Here is a 22,597-nt window from a genome sequence, read left to right as displayed (position 1 = left end):
TGAGACCCCCGCCCCCACCCCCCCCACCCCCACCCCGGCCCGGCCCCATCAATTCCCTCACATCCTACCATCCTCCTCATTCCCATATCCTGCCACACTACCATCCTCGTCACCACCGAACGAACGAAACTGCATTGCAATATTGTGTCGTTAGTTCCCATAACGTTGAGCAGGAGAGCCGCGTGCACCAGGCAGCGAGGAAGCAGCCCAGCACCAGACAAAAGCTTCCAATAAGATGTATTGCACGGTGCCGGGCCTGAAACACCAGGAGGGTTCCTGCCACAGATTTGCTCGCTGAGAATATATTTTCACGTAGTATGAGAGCTTCAGGTACACCGCCCAGCCGAGCAGCACCAACATTTTCATGTTGTATTTTCAGGTTTTCTCGCGATAGTTGATATACGTTAACTCATCTGAATTGCCGTCAAATCCGTCACGACACAAGTGGGTTTGTGCTCTTACGGTAAGTGGCACTAAGGTGTTGGAGGGGGGGGGGCTTCTCATGCTCGGAGCTTCCAACATCGAGTCAATGGTGAAAGCTTTGAGTTTCAATCCTCTTAGAAATCCTACTCTCTCTCTCTCTCTCTCTCTCTCTCTCTCTCTCTCTCTCTCTCTCTCTCTCTCTCTCTCTCTCTCTCTCTCTCTCTCTCTCTCTCTCTCTCTCTCTCTCTCTCTCTCTCTCTCTCTCTCTCTCTCTCTCTCTCTCTCTCTCTCTCTCTCTCTCTCTCTCTCTCTCTCTCTCTCTCTCTCTCTCTCTCTCTCTCTCTCTCTCTCTCTCTCTCTCTCTCTCTCTCTCTCTCTCTCTCTCTCTCTCTCTCTCTCTCTCTCTCTCTCTCTCTCTCTCTCTCTCTCTCTCTCTCTCTCTCTCTCTCTCTTCACCTCCACTTGAATTGTTTACAAAATCGGATATGAAGGCTTAGACACAGAGTACACGGAGGAAGACTTACTTCTACTGGAGATATTTTGTCCTTTATGAAGCTTGATCAGAAGTGCTAATTCTGTCCACCCGGCCGGGAAGGCCAAGTACGACTGCAAGTTCGAGTTCACCTCAAAACCATAAGTTTTAGGGTTTGGGTGTCGTGCCTTTCCTGTCTCTTATATCTCTCAGCAGCCCGTTCTCTCGGGTTGCCAAAGTCCGGCTGCCACCTGGAGCGTTCTCTCGGGTTGCCAAAGTCCGGCTGCCACCTGGAGCGTTCTCTCGGGTTGCCAGAGTCCGGCTGCCACCTGGAGCGTTCTCTCGGGTTGCCAAAGTCCGGCTGCCACCTGGAGCGTTCTCTCGGGTTGCCAGAGTCCGGCTGCCACCTGGAGCGTTCTCTCGGGTTGCCAGAGTCCGGCTGCCACCTGGAGCGTTCTCTCGGGTTGCCAGCGTCCGGCTGCCACCTGGAGCGTTCTCTCGGGTTGCCAGAGTCCGGCTGCCACCTGGAGCATTCTCTCGGGTTGCCAGAGAGTCCGGCTGCCACCTGGAGCGTTCTCTCGGGTTGCCAGAGTCCGGCTGCTACCTGGAGCGTTCTCTCGGGTTGCCAGAGTCCGGCTGCCACCTGGAGCGAGCTTCAGAAGGTGGTGGCGGTACTCACCTTGCTGTGCTTGTTAAGGATGTCCTGCAGCTCTTGAGTCGCGTTTCTCAACCCTTAATAGACTGGTGTGTAGGATCAATAGTCAATATTAGGCTCGGGTATATATGAAGGTGTGTTTGGAGTTTTCCTCCACCGCTTTACTTAGCAAATTCCATTTGTTAATTTTTTTGACGTTTAATTCTTGTGGCTCATTTGGGGTACTTGGTTTCCATTTCTCATTCCCCTGTTTGTGTACCACCAACGCAAGTTCGTTTATTTATGTTTGTCCTGTCTATTTTCCATGGAAATTTGTATATGGTGATCAATGCTTCTCTGTTCCTCTCAGTGACGCAAGGTTTTACTCAGTGTTTCCTCGCCACACTGATGTAGCATGTTCCAATGTTGGTCAGAGATGGGTCGTATACAAGACCTATTCAGGACCTGAAGATCCTGATTAGATTCCTGAAGATAGAAGTAATGTTGGCCAACCTTAATATATGCAGCTGATATTGTTCGTCTTTTGTATGCCAAATTATATGTAATTTCATCCCCAAGGTCACTTTTTTTGTTCTCTTTCCGATTCATGAAGGGTTTTCTCTGCCATGCAGCGCCCTTTGTCCGTTTTTTGTATCCAGCTTCATTACCGTGCAGTTGCTTGAGTTAATCTCTAGTATCCACTTGAATGATTATTATATTTTTCCAGATTGTGTTGAAGTTTCTGGCAGTATCTCGTTCTGTTTATCATCACAATGTGTGCATCATCAGCGAGTACTGAGAGGAAGGAGTCCATCCCTCTCTCTTGTGGGTCATTCACACAGACTAAGAATAACACCACACAACTGTTTTGTGTAACCAGATACCTACCAACCCAACCAACCCATCTCACCTATAGAGGCCCATGCCCCAAAACTCTATATATTAGTAGTGTTTCATCTGAAATAATGCGTCACGTTTGAAGCGGATTGGTAGAGTTCGTTGACCAATCCACACACTAGAAAATGAAGGGACGACGACGTTTCGGTCCGTCCTGGACCATTCTCAAGTCGATCATCAACTTGACAATGGTCCAGGACGGACCGAAACGTCGTCGTCCCTTCACCTTCTAGTGTGTGGTCTGGTCAACATACGTCAGCCACGTTACTGTGACTCCTCGCCTGTATTTGGTAGAGTTCGTTAACAATGAGACGGGAAGTGAGAGAGAACTTCCCGTCGTGGGTGAGACGACGGGAGGAGTTGACGGTGATAGTCCTTCCGTCCTGGCCTCCTTCCCTCTGTCCATCCCTTCCTCTTTCCCTGCTTCCTCCCTCACTCCATCCTCACCCCTGCTCTCCCTCCCTTCCCTCTCCCTCCCTCCCGTGGCCCCATCCGGCCTTCCTCTTCCATCTCCTTCCTTCCCCCTTTTGTCTTTCCCTTCCTTCCCCTTCTTGACGTTATCTTCAGAACATTTCGGGGCTTAGCGTCCCCGCGGCCCGGTCCTCGACCAGGCCACCTTTTTGTTACACATCCCCAGGAAGCAGCCCGTAGCAGCTGTCTAACTCCCAGGTACCTATTTACTGCTAGGTGAACAGAGACATCAGGGTGAAAGAAACTCTGCCCATTTTTGTTTCCGCCTCCACCGGTGATCGAACCCGGAACCTCAGGACTACGAATCCGAAGCGCTGTTCACTCAGCTGTCAGGCGCCCACTGTGTCTTTGCGTTTTCCCCTGCTGATGACGGCATATTGGTGACGTAACCAGCCAGGTAGAGAGCAGCCATATAGTGACTCTCAGGGCCGGGTGGTGACGTCATAGAGCGATGGCCTCCTTTTAGTGATGACGTCACAATAGTGTTTACATCATCCTGTTGACGCCCATGAAAACTAACCCAACCACCGCCTGGTGCCAGGGAGGAAGGCTGAGAGAGAGAGAGAGAGAGAGAGAGAGAGAGAGAGAGAGAGAGAGAGAGAGAGAGAGAGAGAGAGAGAGAGAGAGAGAGAGAGAGGAAGAGAAGGGGAGGGAGAGAAACAGAGAGACGGAGTGAGGGAGAGTGGAAGAGGAAGGCGGATGAGGAAGAGAGAGCAGGAGAAAGAAGGATGTGACTTGATAAAAGAGGGAAGAGGCGGGGAGGTGTGAAGGGGGCGGGGGGGGGGGCAGGGGGGGGACTTGCCTAGGTGACCGTGAGGGTTCCCTCATTGTACCTGCAGAAGCGGACCTCAGCTCCTGGTGTCCGCCTCACTAGTTTATTGTGAAGATATGTTTTGTTTCCAGATGTTTGAGGAGCGTTGTTAACTACTGCCTCCTGGAGGTCATCTACCAGTGCTGCCTACTCCTGGCAGTCATCTACCAGTGGTTGTCTACTCCTGGCAGTCATCTACCAGTGGTTGTCTACTCCTGGCAGTCATCTACCAGTGCTGCCCACTCCTGGCAGTCATCTACCAGTGGTTGTCTACTCCTGGCAGTCATCTACCAGTGCTGCCCACTCCTGGCAGTCATCTACCAGTGTTGTCCACTCTTGGCAGTCATCTACCAGTGCTGCCCACTCCTGGCAGTCATCTACCAGTGTTGCCCACTCCTGGCAGTCATCTACCAGTGCTGTCCACTCCTGGCAGTCATCTACCAGTGTTGCCCACTCCTGGCAGTCATCTACCAGTGCTGTCCACTCCTGGCAGTCATCTACCAGTGTTCCCCACTCCTGGCAGTCATCTACCAGTGCTGCCCACTCCTGGCAGTCATCTACCAGTGTTGCCCACTCCTGGCAGTCATCTACCAGTGCTGCCCACTCCTGGCAGTCATCTACCAGTGCTGCCCACTCCTGGCAGTCATCTACCAGTGTTCCCCACTCCTGGCAGTCATATACCAGTGCTGCCCACTCCTGGCAGTCATCTACCAGTGTTGCCCACTCCTGGCAGTCATCTACCAGTGCTGCCCACTCCTGGCAGTCATCTACCAGTGCTGCCCACTCCTGGCAGTCATCTACCAGTGCTGCCCACTCCTGGCAGTCATCTACCAGTGTTGCCCACTCCTGGCAGTCATCTACCAGTGCTGCCCACTCCTGGCAGTCATCTACCAGTGTTCCCCACTCCTGGCAGTCATCTACCAGTGCTGCCCACTCCTGGCAGTCATCTACCAGTGTTGCCCACTCCTGGCAGTCATCTACCAGTGCTGCCCACTCCTGGCAGTCATCTACCAGTGCTGCCCACTCCTGGCAGTCATCTACCAGTGCTGCCCACTCCTGGCAGTCATCTACCAGTGTTGCCCACTCCTGGCAGTCATCTACCAGTGCTGCCCACTCCTGGCAGTCATCTACCAGTGCTGCCCACTCCTGGCAGTCATCTACCAGTGCTGCCCACTCCTGGCAGTCATCTACCAGTGCTGCCCACTCCTGGCAGTCATCTACCAGTGTTGCTAGGACCTTTATCAAGACCTATACGTTGAGTTGTGTTATATATTCTGAAGATTTCACAGTATTGTTCATAAATTTAATAAAATCTAACCTAAATGATAATTATTTGCCCAATTGTTCCGTTATTTCCCCTCAGGTCTACACTCCCCTCATCCTGATTATCCTTCCCCTTTTTAACCTGATTCTCACATATCTATTTCATTTTTTCATTTTCCTTTTTCCACCTTTCCTTAGCCTTTTTGTTTTCTCCTGTTCCGGCTAGTCTCTGGCCCACGGTTCTCACCCTTCCTCGCATTTCCCGTTCCAGAGGGAAGGGAGCCCACCCTCCCATGACTGAAATAATGGACTTGTGTCACTTACGAGCTCCGCTCTGTCACTCTGTCACCCTTTTCCTCTTTTACTCTCACTCTTCCTCTCTCTTTTACTCTCACTCTTCCTCTCTCTTTTACTCTCACTCTTCCTCTCTCTTTTACTCTCACTCTTTCTCTCTTACTCTCACCCTTCCTCTCTCTTTTACTCCCACTCTTCCCCTCTCTTTTACTCTCACTCTTCCCCTCTCTTTTACTCTCACTTTTCCTCTCTCTTTTACTCTCACTCATCCTCCCATTATTCACATTTATTATCCCTCTGGTTCCATTTTCCTTCTTCCACTCTCTGTCAACTATATATTTATATAATTTTATCACTTTCTGTCTCTTCTCTATCTCCCTCTCATCAGTGTGATCTGTCCCTCTCCTCCCACTCCTTTCTCTTCTTGTTAATGTTCTCCTCCCTTCTTCACCCTCTCCATCTCTTCTTTATTGTTCTTCCTCCTCCTCCTCCTTCAATTAGTCATGGTATAATTAGGGGCAAGAATAGTCGCCTATAATTACCAGATGACGCCACCACCTGTGAGGGGGAGGGGGAGGTCCTGTGTTTGTTTGTCCTTGTGAGGCTCTGGCGGACAACGACATCTTCACTTGTTCCAGTTATGTCTTAGTGAGGCTCTGGCGGACAACGACATTTTCACTTCATTTCATGTTATTTGTTAGCAAATACAAATTTTAAGTTTTTCTTTATAAATATAATGTTCTTGTTTCACGTTTCTATTGTTTATTTTCTCAGTAGTGACGTGTTTGTTGTTTTATTTGTTAATTTAGTTGTTAATGGCATTGTTTAGCATCATATACGTCGATTATATTATTATTATTATTATTATTATTATTATTATTATTATTATTATTATTATTATTATTATTATTATTATTATTAATTTTTTATTACTATGGTATTATTATCATTGATTTCATCATCAATGAAGACGTGTCCGGGGACCAGGTCAGACGAAGACGTGTCTGAAGGAGAGGAGTGGCGGAAAGCCTTCAGTGTTACCGTGGCATATACTTCCCAAAACTGCTAAGACTCCTAGTAAAAACTGTGAAGATTGAACCTCACTAAATAGGAGTGGACTCCCGTACAGAGAAGCATCGATGAACGATGGCAGCAACTTTTATGAAGAAATGGTAGCAGCAGTAGCAGCAGCAGCAGCAGCAGCAGCAGCAGCAGTAGCAGCAGCAGTAGAAGCAGCAGCAGCAGCAGCAGCAGCAGCAGCAGCAGTAGCAGCAGCAGCAGCAGTAGCAGCAGCAGTAGAAGCAGCAGCAGTAGCAGCAGCAGCAGCAGCAGTAGAAGCAGCAGCAGCAGCAGCAGCAGCAGCAGCAGTAGCAGCAGCAGTAGAAGCAGCAGCAGCAGCAGCAGCAGTAGAAGCAGCAGCAGCAGCACTCTGACGCACGATGGTAGCAACGTTCACAAGGCAATAACTTCACGGAAGACAGGAGAAAGGGAAGAGAGGAGGAGGATGTGAGCAACTCAACATCTCCCAGCACCACACACCCAGCACCACCACACCCAGCACCACCACCACACCCAGCACCACACACCCAGCACCACACACCCAGCACCACCACACCCAGCACCACCACCACACCCAGCACCACCACACCCAGCACCACCACACCCAGCACCATCACACCCAGCACCACCACACCCAGCATCACAACACCCAGCACCACACACCCAGCACCACCACACCCAGCACCACACACCCAGCACCACCACACCCAGCACCACCACCACACCCAGCACCACCACACCCAGCACCACCACACCCAGCACCACCACACCCAGCACCACCACACCCAGCACCACCACACCCAGCACCACCACACCCAGCACCACCACACCCAGCATCACAACACCTCCCTGGCAGCTCATGTTCGTCCCTCGGCTGAATTTTAATTAATGTTAATTTGCGTCGAGATTTGTAGCTTGTTTCGTCACGCACCTGTAATGTCTCTGTTTGTAATTGTTGGTATGTGTCTCTCTCTCTCTCTCTCTCTCTCTCTCTCTCTCTCTCTCTCTCTCTCTCTCTCTCTCTCTCTCTCTCTCTCTCTCTCTCTCTCTCTCTCTCTCGTTTTCTTTCTTCCTCCGTGCACACACACACACACACACACACACACACTATATCTTGGACACCACTAGAAACGCGGAGTCCAGGAGTTATAGCTCGATCCTGCAAGCACAAATAAGCGAGTACACTCACTTACATATATACAATTACCTTCGTCGAGACAATGACTGAATTCCCTTTCTGATAGACCATATCTGTTATCCTAATGCATAGCGTTCTTTGCTCTACATGTTTCTATGACATCTTAGTGATTCAGTTGTTACAAGTTCCCCTCGGTGACAGCCTCTTGGGTAAACTCTCTTTCACTGTCGTACAGAAGCATCTAATACGACAAGCTGAGGCGGATTTGTTGCGTTGACTGTCATGCCTGACAGGTGATCACACATTATAAGTATGTGGAGGTATGCTAATGTTGACATGGTATAATCAGTGTGAGTATGCACGTTTGGGGTAGAGTTCAAGGATGTTCCCTCTGACTCCACATACAACGTAATCATATAATTATATACAAAAATGAACATTTATTGAGAGGATTTTGTGTTTTAATTATTTTTAAATCATGAGCAAGAGCCAAGCAAGTTTGGTTATATAGCACTTGAAAGGGAGGTATGGGAACGGGACACGAGCTGGGATATCGAGAGATCGAGCGCCGGCTCTGCAAGAAGCCACTGGCCAATCTAACTGGATGGTTTAAATGATTTAATAACTCTGATAAAATTTTGTATTGTCAATATTCTAAGGCAGGCTCAGTGTAAAAGTAAAATTAGGCGGATATATAATTGTTGTCCTGTCTGATCCTTGTAGCAGTTGTCCTGTCTGATCCTTGTAGCAGTTGTCCTGTCTGATCCTTGTAGCAGTTGTCCTGTCTGATCCTTGTAGCAGTTGTCCTGTCTGATCCTTGTAGCTGTTGTCCTGCCTGATCCTTGTAGCTGCTGCCATGACTGATCCTGGCAGCAATCACCAACAAGGGACAGGCTCCGCACCAGCTTATATGACACATACAGGTGACGGTATCCTCACTAATGGTACAAGACACATGGGACCTCACCGGTTATGATAACACAAACTGTTTAGAGTTATACTCACCCACAGCCACCATGAAGGACTGCCAGGGAAGATTTGCTCTAGAATATATAAATGTAAGTAGTGAGGCGTGTATTGGGTTGAATCCAATTTTATTATTAATAATTTGCACAAACCCCATAGAACTCGACAGTGATCTGGCTTCATCTCCGTCGGCGACTCTTGAAGGTCATGTGACTGTGAAACCAATGGGAGGTGACCTGGATCAACGAGCCAGCCTGTGATTGGACCAGAGGTGAGGATCCTCGACCTCTGGTGCTCTTATGCTCATTCACAGTCTTCGCTTGTTTAGCGGCCCATGAACCGGACTGAACCATAGTTGAGCAGCGACCACCTCGTTTGGGACAGCCTACTGCGTAAAAGGACCCACTCACACAGTATATGTCGGCGGTAAGAAGAATTTATGCAAGATTGTCCAAGAGTCATAGAGCGAGTTCTTGTGATTGATGTACTTCACCACCAGAGACCCGGGCAAGTCATCTTGGATTGACCAAAAAAGGTCATTTTTGGAGTCTTGGGAGCAATGTGACTTACTAGGGACGACATTTCCATCGTTGAAAGTATATTTATAACCATGGTGCTCATTGTTGGGTGGCAGAAGACTCGCCAACTTCAAGGTCAGACGCTGGCAAGTGTGAACAAACTTCACCGTCAAGACCGCTACTGATTGTTTTACTACGAGGTCGTTTGGTAGCTACAGATGAAGCCACCATGATCAAGGTAAGAGGTACAGATGTCGTGGGTGAACTTGTAAGTGGTCTGTGACTCCTGGCTCAGCTATACCACGGCTCGACCTCTACTACGGCTCGACCTGTACCACGGCTCGACCTGTACCACGGCTCGACCTGTACTACGGCTCGACCTGTACTACGGCTCGACCTGTACCACGGCTCGACCTGTACCACGGCTCGACCTGTACCACGGCCGACACCACAACCTCCTGTGCTCGTGGTGAAGTTTACAGCGTGTGTGTGGATCATCACTCCAGCTGTGTCCCAGCATATTTGCTCTTCAGCGTGACCCAGAATGCGGTAAAAGACTTCATGGTGCATGTTTACAGTCCGCCACACCTCCCTAAACACCACATTACACCCATCTGCTCTCCCGAGTCTCCTTTGTTCACCTCCGTTGGTAGATTCGCTCACTTCACTTTACGATTTGATGCATTAATACTGTTGTGTTTACGGTGCGCATGCGCGTAGGTGTTCCAGCCCGTCCTCCTAAGGCTTCCCAACGTCAAGAAACTGTCGTGCTAAAGTGCTTTCATCCTAACCTACCAGAAGACCCAAAAAAAGAAAACGGGTCAGTATGTCAATTTCGCGAGTCGCCACCATTTTCTAGTACGACAATTTTTTTATCTTAGGTAGAGTATACGTCAAAATGCGACGTTGTATTAGGAAGACAGGTTGCGTGTACAGGCTGTAAAAGGCATTTATCTGTGTTTTAGCATTTAAAGTTACAAATGTTTCTGGCATTCTAAAAATGTAATATATTACAACTTGGAAAAATATATGAACGTCCTATTGAATTTAGATATTATGTGATTATTTGCGGCAATGATTCTAATGTTTGTGAAGTGCACTGACACTCCTCATTGTAAACATTGAAAGGTTTTTATCATTTTTTGTTGTGGATTATTTGTTCAAGTTGCCGACTTTTGGCGAGATAAGTTTGTGGTCAAGGTCGCATTTCACTTTGACAGATTTTCAGGCATTATCCTTAAACCTACTAATCAGTTTCCGCACCTCTATGAACTTCTCGTTCCAGAGTGTTCCAACAATAAATTTGTGGCTGGTCAATGTTACAGAATTGAGTGAGATGACATTTTGAGTTGTTACCGTCAGGTTTTCAGATGATATTGCAACTTGTGTTGCTCTTTGACGGGGATATATTGCCTCTGGTATGCTACACCGGCCACACAAGTACGCCAGCCTCACTATCTGCTACGTAACGCACAATCTTCCTCGATAATGATATATCATTGCGATCCTTCTAACAGGTTCTTAGAAAACGCTATAAATCGTCCGTTGTCTCCAGTCCCTAGAGAACGGAAAAACAGGTTTATCGGTTTCTGTAGCAGGCTCTATTCAAGAGTACTATCAGGAGAAAGCGCCAAGCCATTATGACTATAAAGAAAACTCTTAAAGAGAAACCCAGGAAGTGTAAATGTGTGCCTATAGGATGTGTACGAGCTCGCTAGATATTAGCGAACTGAGATTAAAGGCCGCATCAGCACGGAGATTGGACCAGTAGTCAAAGACTCATATTATTTAAGAGATGCTCTTGAGTGTTTATCAGGCTGCCAGAGTTCATTGTCTCTTACATTTGTTTTTCAGTTGATTTAGTTGATACAGGATACTTATACAGTAGTGCATAAAATGAAGCATTTGGAATTAAACGTATAATGAGCTGAAGATCTTGATGTGAAGTAATGGTAAAAGGTTCACCTACAGAGAACTTCGCAGTATATTATGTCCATATAAAATTATCATTACCTTTGTTTAAAATTCCTCGGCGTAGTACACTGGGTAGTAGGCCTATAATCCGTGGAGGCCATTCTCCACGGAGCAATTGGCCTATATTGCCGAGGTCGCTCCCCGCGCAGCAGTATGCCAGTTCCCCGACTCTCGAGTATACGACATCAACATTAAACCCTCCCCTGAAAAAGCATTAAACCAAAGAGAAAATGTCCAAAGAGCTGCAATAAAGGTTCGCTCTTGAGATAATGGGACTGAGCTCTCGCGAAACGCTGATCAAACTGGACCTGACTTTCTTGAAGAAAGTATGGACGAGGGAGCCACGACATCAAGTAATGCCAGAAGAACTCACCAAATAGAGGTGAGAAACGGCAGAAGAAGGAGGAGACGTGAGTGGCACCTGGAGACACATGGGAGTGACAGTTGAGTCATGCAACACCTTCAGGGAAATTGTTGCAACTAAATGAATGAATTAGATGAGGAAGTTGTCGAGGTTTACACAGTTTTAAATGTTGATACAAGAAAAGAATCGAATAATCATGGCGTTAACTACTGATTGTTAAAAGGCTGGCCATAAGAGCTGACACTCGACCTTGCATACAAAATCATGAGTCCAACTATGTATGTATGTATGTGTGTGTGGTCTTAAAGACGGTGTCCGGGGTGACCTTAGTGGAAAGGCTTAGCGTAGTCTTCAAGAAGTGTGTGGTGGCGTACCACAAGAACACAACACCTTACCACATCATATAGCTGATGTCACTGTGTGCGTGTGGTGAGCGTGAACTACATCACCCACACCACACCTTGTGCAGGTAACGCATCAAATCCAGGTTGTGTTGTACAGTGAGGTCCGGTGAGTAATGCGTGAGTGTGGGGTGACCACAAGGACGCGAGTTCGATTCCACCAACCTGCTCCAAAGATTTTCTCTTAGCACTGTGGTTATTGGGGCAGGTATAGACGGAGCGAGTTAGCCTGCCGGAAGGCTTGTGTTGAGCTGACACCAGAGTTATGGACGCCGCCTCACTCCCCTAACGGTCCAGCCCATATATAGAGTCCGAGGATTCATTCCTCTCTTGATACTCGTATCTAAATGAGTATCTCCTCATAGCAGTCCTGATCATTCTCAAGACACATTCGCCATTAACACTTTGTCCAATCAGAATTGATGTAATATTAAAGGGAAATATTAGTAATCTTTAATTTAAACCTCGAGTATTATTGCATAAACAAAGTTATACGTTGACCGGAGACGAGCGAAGACGTTCATCTCAGGCAGAGCGGACACTGTCAGTCACCAGTAATGACGGGCCATGAGTCACCACCTGGCCACACGGGCCACAGGCCACTCCGAGGTGGAACCCTGGCACACGTAAGAAACAGAGGCTGTCCTGGGACACATAAGAAACAGAGGCTGTCCTGGGACACATAAGACACATATGAATGCCCTGGGGACACATCACGAGGAAGAGGGATGCCCAAAAGCAGATGTTAAAGGTGTACAGGAGGAAAGCAGCAACCATTGAGGTGTCCAAGGGCACATATCAACAGTCACAGGAAGTTCCAGTGTCACAGGGGTACCTAGAGCCCAGTCAACAGTCAATGGAATACCCAAGTACCCAAGGTCCAGTCAATAGTCACAGAGGTACCCAAGGTCCAGTCAATAGTCACAGAGGTACACAGGATCCAGTCAACAATCACAAGGGGTACCCATATACCAATGAACAGTCACCGGGGGAAGGGGGGGTGTAGTCAGGGTCCACATTAACACAAGAGCCCAGGTATAATTCACCCGTCACAAGTGATGCCTCAGGGCAAGACATCAGATGATGTCTCGGCGCTACACATGCTTAGACGCCCACACAAGTATATGTAGCCTCTTGGGGTCAGCCTCAGCACTGCACCTCGTACTAAAATCACCTCGTCATAATTTATACTTCACCGCACTCCACTTAACACATTCCTGGTGGGTGGAGTGAAGGCCACGATTCTTGCTAGGTCGACGTTCGATTCCCGATAGTCCAGATGGTTGGTCGCCATCCTCAAGTTTACTGTCGGAGGACTTTTGCAACAAGTTTATATTGTCACACGTAGGTAACAAATACAATTATATATTGGTTTTTACAAATCAAATAATTCCAATAAAATCATTGGTTTTACAAATCATATTATACATTGGCTTTACAAATCATGTATAACCTGTTTTACAAAGTGTGTTTTAAAGAGATCTTCCTCTCTCTCTTATGAAGTAAGACCCGCTCGGGGGCATGAGTAGTGGTAGACTCTGGAGCCCGGCTCTATATGGTAAGGCTCAAGGTGGTCACTATCTTACCTGCCTCCTTCACCCAGACCACCTTCCTCTGCTCGACCTTCCTCAGACCACCTTCCTCTGGCTCGACCTTCCTCAGACTACCCTCTTCTGGCTTCTTTAAGGAGAAAGACCCCACATCAACCATCTTCCTCATCTAGACCTTCATCCACCCTTCGCCTCCTCGTTCAAGCTACTACATTTTTTTACTCCTGCAGAGACAAGTTGTACCCAGTGTGTCCCAGGGAGTCCCAGTGTGTCCCAGGGAGTCACAGTGTGTCCCAGGGAGTCCCAGTGTGTCCCAGGGAGTTCCAGTGTGTCCCAGGAAGTCCCAGTGTGTCCCGGGGAGTCCCAGTGTGTCCCAGGGAGTCCCAGTGTGTCCCATGGAGTCCCAGTGTGTCCCAGGGAGACCCAGTGTGTCCCAGGGAGTCCCAGTGTGTCCCAGGGAGTCCCAGGGAGTTCCAGTGTGTCCCAGGGAGTCCCAATGTGTCCCAGGGAGTCCCAGTGTGTCCCAGGGAGTCCCAGTGTGTCCCAGGGAGTCCCAGTGTGTCCCAGGGAGTCCCAGTGTGTCCCAGGGAGTCCCAGGGGTTCTAGGGAGTCCCAGGGATGTCTCAGGGAATCTCAGGGACAATCTGCTACAAGCAGATTGTAGGAATCTGCTACAAGCCACTGGAGGGAGTGGCTTGTAGCAGTCTGGATCTCCGGGCCAAATATGGTCGCTCATCATCTACATGTTGAAGCCCTCGAATACCCGCCCCTGACTGTCGGTAGGGAAGCCGCTCAAACCTCATCTTATTTACTCGCTCTGTTTACTGAGAGAACACAAGATTGAACTCTCGAGTGGTTTGGATTTTTAGGAGCAGAAAATAGTCCCAAGCTTTGTTGACACATTCTTCGCTTGTTGATGTAAGGTGCTAAGACATGGAAGAACAAAATGTGTGGGGACGTTTTAAGCCTTGCGTTGAGTAGTGGCAGTAATTCTATTTTGAGTATTGTGTATGCATAAAGCTGTATCTGAATGCATTGTGTATAAGAACATAAGAACAAAGGTAACTGCAGAAAACCTATTGGCCCATACGAGGCAGCTCCTATGTATTACCACCCAATCCCACTCATATATATACATGTCCAACGCACACATGAAACAATCGAGGGACCCCACCTCTATCACGTTACGCGGTAATTGGTTCCACAAATCAACAACCCTGTTACGGAACCAGTATTTACAGAATACTGGTCTTTCCTAATCTAAACTTATCCAATTTAAACCCATTGTTTCGTGTTCCGTCTTGTGTTGATACTCTTAATACCCTATTAATATCTAATTTGTTATGTCCATTCATCCACTTGTAGACCTCTATCATGTTACCCCTAACACTTGGCCTTTCCAGTGAATGGAATTTAAACTTTGTTAATCTTTCTTCATATGAAAGGTTTCTAATTTGGGGAATTAACTTTTGTCATCCTACGCTGGACACGTTCAAGTGTATTTATATAATTTGTATGCATGAATTTATTTGTATGCATGAGGTTGTGTCTGGGGTGTATTGTGTATGCATGTGTCTGGGTGTATTGTGTATTCATGAGGCTGTGTCTGGATATATTGTGAATGTATGAGACGGTGTCTGGATGTATTGTGTATGCATGAAGCTGTGTTTATATGTATTGTGTATGCGTGAGGCTGTGTTTGGGTATATTGTGTATGCAAGAAGTTGTGTCTGGGTGTATTATGCATGCATGAGGCTGTGTCTGGGTGTATTATGCATGCATGAGGCTGTGTCTGGGTGTATTATGCATGCATGAGGCTGTGTCTGGGTGTATTATGCATGCATGAGGCTGTGTCTGGGTGTATTAAATATACACGAATCTTTGTTTTCGTAAATACATGAGGCTGTGTATAAAAGTATATATATATGTGCCACAGATAGTGCCTATAGGCACATACGCCACAATGTACCCTGCTGCTCAAGCAGTCGTGCTTCAAGTTTTTGCTCACAGTCGAGTACATGTGTTTTTTTTATATTCAAATATCTCCAGTACTTTATTTTCCTTAGATGGTGGGCTTTAATGAGAACATTTGTTGTTCGATTGAACTTATTTTTGCGAGGTTTATCACATTATAATTTTGTTCCATTTGGTTCGTTCGATGTTGGGACGCCTTACTCCGCTCACCTGTCATAGAGGTAAATGTTGGACTGGATTACATTCTCCTGTCACCTGTCTCATTCTCCTGTCACCTGTCTCGCAGGTTAATGTGAGTCTTTAGCCGTCTTGATAAGCCACTTGATTAAGCCTGCCAAGTTGGATTGGTTTCGTGGTAAGGGGAGTGGGTAGTGGGAGTGGGTAGGGGGAGTGGGTAGGGGAAGTGGGTAGGGGTTGGAGGAGAATGGGAGGGGGAAGGGAGGGGAAGAGGAGGGGGGAAGGAAAGATTGGGAAGGTGTGTGGGGGGAGGAACCGCGAAATGCAAAAAAATTTAATCTTAATCTGGGGTTAAAAAAAAAAATGGGTGAGAGGTGCAGGTACGGTGCAGAGCCCCCGTCCAGATGGTCGTTGACGGCTCTCTCCTGAAGGGACGATGTTGGTAGGGTCCCGCTGTCCGTCTCACGCTTTAAGTATTTGCTTCCTTACTTAGCAATACTTTTTCCCTTCATTCTTTTCCTGTTTTTTTAAGTACACGTTGGGTCTTAGACTCATTAATCTCGTGTGGGTCTTGAGGGAGGTGGTCGAGGCCTCGTGGTCCTGGAGCCTCTGGGGGTGTGGAGGTCTTCCGACTCTATGATCGTGTCTCGGGTCCCGTCAGGAACCTCCTCTATTTCGTAATCACTGGTCGAGCTTGTGATATCTATCGTCCTCACTCTACCAGGGACGTGTGCACTGCTACTAGGGACGTGCTCAATGCTACCCGGACGTGCTCTCTCTACTAGGGACGTGCTCTCTCTACCAGGGACGTGTACACTGCTACCAGGGACGTGCTCTCTCTACCGGGGACGTGTACACTGTTTCTACTCTGGTGGTACTGGGGGAGAGAGCCACGTCGGCTGTTAATATAGTGACCATATTCTTTATCGAGCGATTAATAGTTACTAGTTTTTATACCGTCGGGATACTTAGCCATGCCACTCAGTAATATTTCATCAACAGTGTGTTTACCAACAATACATGGAAGCTATTTACATACAATGAATACACACACGCCCAGCACTGCCTTCTGGGGTGGTTATAATAGCTTGGGGTAGGGGGTGGTAGTATAGGGTAATGGTGGTATACTAGGGTAGGGGTGGTAGATCATGGTAAGTCAACCATCGCAAGCACTACTAGGTGAGTACACGCTATAACACACACACAGTGATGTGGTGGAGGGTGACTCCATACACAGTTTCAAATGCAGATATGATAGAGCCCATTAGGCTTAGGAATCTGTACACCAGTTGATTGACAGTTGAGAGGCGGGACCAAAGAGCCAAAGCTCAACCCCCGCAAGCACAAATACGTGAGTACACACACACACACACACACACACACACACACACAGTTGATTGACGGTTGAGAGGCGGGACCAAAGAGCCAGAGCTCAATCCCCGCCAGCACAACTAGATAAGTACACACACACACACACACACACACACACACACACACACACACACACACACACACACACACACACACACACACACACACACACACACACACACACACACAGGGAGAGAGGATATATGATAGGGACATATAAAATACTCAGGGAAATTGACAAAGTGGAAATAGATGAAATGTTCACACGTAATAATAACAGAACGAGGGGACATGGATGGAAACTGGAAACTCAGATGAGTCACAGAGATGTTAGGAAGTTTTCTTTTAGCGTGAGAGTAGTGGAAAAATGGAATGCACTTGGAGAACAGGTTGTGGAAGCAAATACTATTCATACTTTTAAAATTATGTATGATAGGGAAATGGGACAGGAGTCATTGCTGTAAACAACCGATAGCTGGAAAGGCGGGATCCAAGAGTCAATGCTCGATCCTGCAAGCACAAATAGGTGAGTACAAATAGGTGAGTACACACACACTCACTCACTACATATTTATTCCCCCAAAAGAGGACAAAATTATACGTAGTTGATCATTAATTAGGATCTTTTGCTGCGATTGGCTGGTATACCAGCGCTGAAGGCGGAGTCTGATAGCTCATTCCTGATTGGCTCTCTGGATATTTGAATAAAGTTTGCCAGGATTCTTGTCAACTTTATGTGTGTATATATATGTTTATATTAACATATTTCTCCTTAGTGTTGCGTCTGTCATTCTTTATTTTTAGTATTTCAATATTCTAAAGTTTATAATATATTGAGAATTTTATATGAATTTTGGGGATTTTACTTTACTTTTATTGTGTCCAAAGAGTGTAGCCTATAATATAGGTTCCTTGATTTTATTGAAAATTAACTCACAAAAGTTTTATGACTTGTTTTCTTGATATTTCCATAAATCCTGAATGTCAGCTATTTTAGAGACGCACTTGCCACCGCCTCCCTCTTGTCTCCTAGCCCCTCTCCTCCACTGGTGTCTCCTACCCCCCTCTCCTAGACTGGTGTCTCCTAGCCCCTCTCCTCCACTGGTGTCTCCTACCCCCCTCTCCTCCACTGGTGTCTCCTAGCCCCTCTCCCCCACTGGTGTCTCCTACCCCCTCTCCCCCACTGGTGTCTCCTAGCCCCCCTCTCCTCCACTGGTGTCTCCTAGCCCTCTCTCCCCCACTGGTGTCTCCTAGCCCCCTCTCCCCCACTGGTGTCTCCTAGCCCCTCTCCCCCACTGGTGTCACCTAGCCCCTCTCCCCTACTGGTGTCTCCTAGCCCCTCTCCCCCACTGGTGTCTCCTAGCCCCTCTCCCCCACTGGTGTCTCCTAGCCCTCTCTCCCCCACTGGTGTCTCCTAGCCCCTCTCCCCCACTTGTGTCTCCTAGCCCTCTCTCCCCCACTGGTGTCTCCTACCCCCCTCTCCTCCACTGGTGTCTCCTACCCCCCTCTCCTCCACTGGTGTCTCCTACCCCCCCTCTCCTCCACTGGTGTCTCCTAGCCCCCCTCTCCTCCACTGGTGTCTCCTACCCCCCTCTCCTCCACTGGTGTCTCCTACCCCCCTCTTCTCCACTGGTGTCTCCTACCCCCGTCTCCCCCACTGCAAGGGGGAGGGGAGGTTGGCTAGAAGTTCTGGCCTCGTCCCACAAATCTGGGACGAGGACAGATTTGAGGCTTTTGTATATGTCTCACATTTGTCGCTCGTGTAGTCAGTCGTTAAATGAGAGTTTGTGAGCCACTTATAACTTATTTCATATAGGTTTCATAAGTATGTGTTGGGACAGGCGAGTATATTACACTGTCACGCAGTACAGGGCTTAGACAGAGCTGTCTGGGGACAGTAATGTGGTATTGTTGATCATCTGATCCTCCATAAAAAAAATTAGAACTGGAGCTTACGTTAGGCTTACATATATATTAGGTAAGGTATACCTGACCTCGGGGTAAGGTATACCTGACCTCGGGGTATGGTATACCTGACCTCGGGGTAAGGTATACCTGACCTCGGGGTATGGTATACCTGACCTCGGGGTAAGGTATACCTGACCTCGGGGTATGGTATACCTGACCTCGGGGTAAGGTATACCTGACCTCGGGGTATGGTATACCTGACCTCGGGGTAAGGTATATCATTAGCGTTATATGTCGGCCATCTGAAGATACGTGGAGTACTGGGTGAAGACCTGTCCAGTTCTTCTCAGTATTTTGACAAGAATCAAACCAATGGTTTCTGTGTTGAATCATCTCCTGTTGTGTACTGCCTTGTGGGACTCTTGTTCACTCCTCGAGGCGCTCTCCCTCTCCACTGGTCACTCACTCTTCACCCACTGGTCACTCACTCTTCACTCACTCTTCACTCACTGGTCACCCACTGGTCACTCACTGGTCACTCACTCTTCAGCCACTGGTCACTCACTCTTCACTCACTGGTCACTCACTGGTCACTCACTCGTCACCCACTGGTCACTCACTCGTCACCCACTGGTCACTCACTGGTCACTCACTCGTCACCCACTGTAATATCAGCCACCAGTACAGAAGGAGGGAAGAAGTGGCCTCCATAACACTGACAAGCTAGTGAAGAATATTCTGTATCACCCATGACTCTCCTGCCCGCCCACCTAAGGTTGTACGGGGCTCACCATAGCCCGTGCTACTTGGAACTTTTTTGTTCCAGGTAGCGAATCTTTAACAACAACAACAACAACAACACCTAAGGTTCCCCCAACGTCAAGAAAGTGCCGTACTAAAGTGCCCTTATCCTAACCTAACAGAGGCCCCAACACAGAAAACGGGATAGTTTGTCAATTTTGCGACCCGCTACCATTTAATAGTACGACCATTTGTGGCCTTAGGTGGAGCATACGTCAAAATGCGACGTTCTATTAGGAGGACGACTCTCGTACCTAGGAGGACGACTCTCGTACCTGGGAGGACGACTCTCGTGCCTGGGAGGACGACTCTCGTGCCTGGGAGGACGACTCTCGTGCCTGGAGGACGACTCTCGTGCCTGGGAGGACGACTCTCGTGCCTGGAGGACGACTCTCGTGCCTGGAGGACGACTCTCGTGCCTGGAGGACGACTCTCGTGCCTGGAGGACGACTCTCGTGCCTCGAGGACGACTCTCGTGCCTGGAGGACGACTCTCGTGCCTGGGAGGACGACTCTCGTGCCTGGAGGACGACTCTCGTGCCTGGAGGACGACTCTCGTGCCTGGAGGACGACTCTCGTGCCTGGGAGGACGACTCTCGTGCCTGGAGGACGACTCTCGTGCTTGGAGGACGACTCTCGTGCCTGGAGGACGACTCTCGTGCCTGGAGGACGACTCTCGTGCCTGGAGGACGACTCTCGTGCCTGGAGGACGACTCTCGTGCCTGGAGGACGACTCTCGTGCCTGGAGGACGACTCTCGTGCCTCGAGGACGACTCTCGTGCCTCGAGGACGACTCTCGTGCCTGGGAGGACGACTCTCGCGCCTGGAGGACGACTCTCGTGCCTGGAGGACGACTCTCGTGCCTGGAGGACGACTCTCGTGCTTGGAGGACGACTCTCGTGCTTGGAGGACGACTCTCGTGCTTGGAGGACGACTCTCGCGCCTGGGAGGACGCGACACGGAGGGAGCCAAGCTTATAACATTACATGATGTACACTTGTTCAGTGAAGTCCTCGCCCCTCACAGCGCCGCCCCTCACAGCGCCGCCCCTCACACAACCCGGGTCCAGTTATTGCACAAGTGCCAAGTGGTTTAAGACACCTGGACGACCTCTTTCGTTGGCAGTTAAGATGGCGTCGCTTGTCTTATTGATCTTCCTGCCAGCAGTCGCAGCTTCTTTGGGAGTTTGTTAGCCTAGGTGTGCGTCTTGGAGACTCGGAGAGTGCGTTCCGTCCCTCCGTCAATTCTATTCCAGCTTCCGTCATGTCCTCAGATCTCTCGTATGTGCTAGAGAGCCATTCTGGCAGCTCGTTCTCCTAGCAGCTGTGTCACAAAGTGCAGCTCACCGCGGCGTGATAACGTTCTCCTAGCAGCTATGCCACAATGTGCAGCTCACCGCGGCGTGATAACGTTCTCCTAGCAGCTATGCCACAAAGTGCAGCTCACCGCGGCGTGATAACGTTCTCCTAGCAGCTATGTCACAATGTGTAGCTCACCGCGGCGTGATAACGTTCTCCTAGCAGCTGTGTCACAATGTGCAGCTCACCGCGGCGTGATAACGTTCTCCTAGCAGCTATGCCACAATGTGCAGCTCACCGCGGCGTGATAACGTCTCCTAGCAGCTATGCCACAATGTGCAGCTCACCGCGGCGTGATAACGTTCTCCTAGCAGCTATGCCACAATGTGCAGCTCACCGCGGCGTGATAACGTCTCCTAGCAGCTATGCCACAATGTGCAGCTCACCGCGGCGTGATAACGTCTCAAACCTTTCATGAAAATAAATGGTTTATATACTGTCGGGGACATGAAGCCTGTTAGGCTTATCCAGGTTCCCTTACGTCCACCACTAACCTCTCCCAGGATGCTTCCCACAACAGTTCCTTAACTCCTGGTACCTATTTACTGCTAGCTGAATAGAGACATAAAACAATGGATATGAATTTGACAAATTTACTTTCAGAAAAGACCTGGGTAAATAATTTTTTGGAAACAGGGTTGTTCATTTATGAAACATTTTACCGGGTAACATAATGGACATGTGATCCCTGGATTGTTTCAAGCGTTGGTTATACATCTATATGAAGTAGAGGGGATATCCGGCGCTGCTCAGATGACGGACGTCACATCTTCACTACATAGTCTCTTCATCATTGTAGTCATCTTCACTGCTCACTATCTTCACCACTGTAACCATCTTAAGTACACACCTTCCCTCTCCTTCACCACCTTCTGGGCTGGACGGTAGGGCGACGGTCTCGCTTCATGAAGGTCGGCGTTCAATCCCCGACCGTCCAAGTGGTTGGGCACCATTCCTTTCTTGCAAACTTTGGTGAGGCTAGCCCCAAGCATCTGGTCTCCAACCTCGAACAAACACATTCTCTTTTACATATATAGGTAAGTTTGGGTGGATATAACTAGGAAATGCGTCGTATAGACTAATAGGCCTTCTGCATGCTCATTTAATCGTATGTTCTTATGTTCGTATCAGGCTTAAGGAATTGTACCCGCGCGTCTCGCCCTGCCCAGGAATCGAACTCGGGTCAAAAGTGTTGCGAGGCGACTGCATTAACCACAGCGTGAAGAAAATAATAAGAGCTTCTGCTGTGTCGATGACACTGAATTGCAATAAAATCTACATCACGCAACCCTATTAAGGCTTCGCTGTTGAACTTTATCATCATAACATCATGTTGCATCTTGATCTATTGCATCTCTCTCTCAGTAACCGGATCACAGCATAATGTGACCACTGGGTGGTGGTCACTGCACGTCCCTCATAAAGCATCACTACCAAGACTTTTTCAGCACCTCACCAGAGTAGGGGCACAGTCACCTGGCCATTAGGCCACATTGTATCACTAACAGCTCCTCTGTAGCACATCACCTGAGGGAAACACCATTCACCTGGCCATTTAGATACAGTAATTATCAGAAAGTACTATACTTTCTAGGATTATGTATATTTCTAGGATTAGAAATTAAGAGTTAGGGAAAGAGGAGAGACGGGAAGGGAATTATCAGGGGAAGCGCCAAGCCATTAAGACTATATAGCACTTGCAAGGGGTCAGGATAGGGCTTTGGGATGGGACGGGGGGGGGGGAAGCAATGGTGCCCAACTACTTGGACGGTCG

The 22,597-nt window shown here is 48.5% G+C and overlaps 1 protein-coding gene across 1 annotated transcript in view; it reads right to left on the bottom strand.

Annotated features, from left to right (window-relative positions):
• The window catches only part of LOC123749514 (lactosylceramide 1,3-N-acetyl-beta-D-glucosaminyltransferase A), a 106,347-nt gene that overhangs the window by 82,842 nt on the left and 908 nt on the right, over positions 1 to 22,597 (bottom strand). The gene's annotated exons all lie outside the window — the stretch shown is intronic.

The sequence above is a fragment of the Procambarus clarkii genome, chromosome 27 (assembly GCF_040958095.1).
Source record: "Procambarus clarkii isolate CNS0578487 chromosome 27, FALCON_Pclarkii_2.0, whole genome shotgun sequence".
In the NCBI taxonomy this organism is placed as follows: Eukaryota; Metazoa; Arthropoda; class Malacostraca; order Decapoda; family Cambaridae; genus Procambarus; species Procambarus clarkii.
Note: the sequence above shows the minus strand (reverse complement) of the source record. Positions and strands in the feature narration are given on the sequence as shown.